Raw genomic sequence first — 300 nt, 5'->3', positions numbered from 1 at the left:
AGGCAAAAAGGACACATTTACAAATGTCTGGAGAAAGCAGAGCCAGGAAACATGGAATGAAGAGCAAAATGTCCTTTCTAATAAATCTAGAAGACAACTCTATACAAAAGATGACTATNCCCTGCTCATGCTGTCTCTATCTGTCTCTCAAAAATAAATAAAATATTTTAAAAAAAGATGACTATACACTACGGGTGTTGTGATTTACATAGGATTACAGGCAAATATACTCTAGGATACAGCAGATCTTGGAATTCTCAAGGTACATATTTCGGCTACCAGTGATATGATTTTACCCCA

The sequence above is a fragment of the Crocuta crocuta genome, unplaced genomic scaffold (genome assembly GCF_008692635.1).
Source record: "Crocuta crocuta isolate KB4526 unplaced genomic scaffold, BGI_CrCroc_1.0 scaffold581, whole genome shotgun sequence".
NCBI lineage: Eukaryota > Metazoa > Chordata > Mammalia > Carnivora > Hyaenidae > Crocuta > Crocuta crocuta.
This window is presented reverse-complemented; position numbering follows the sequence as displayed.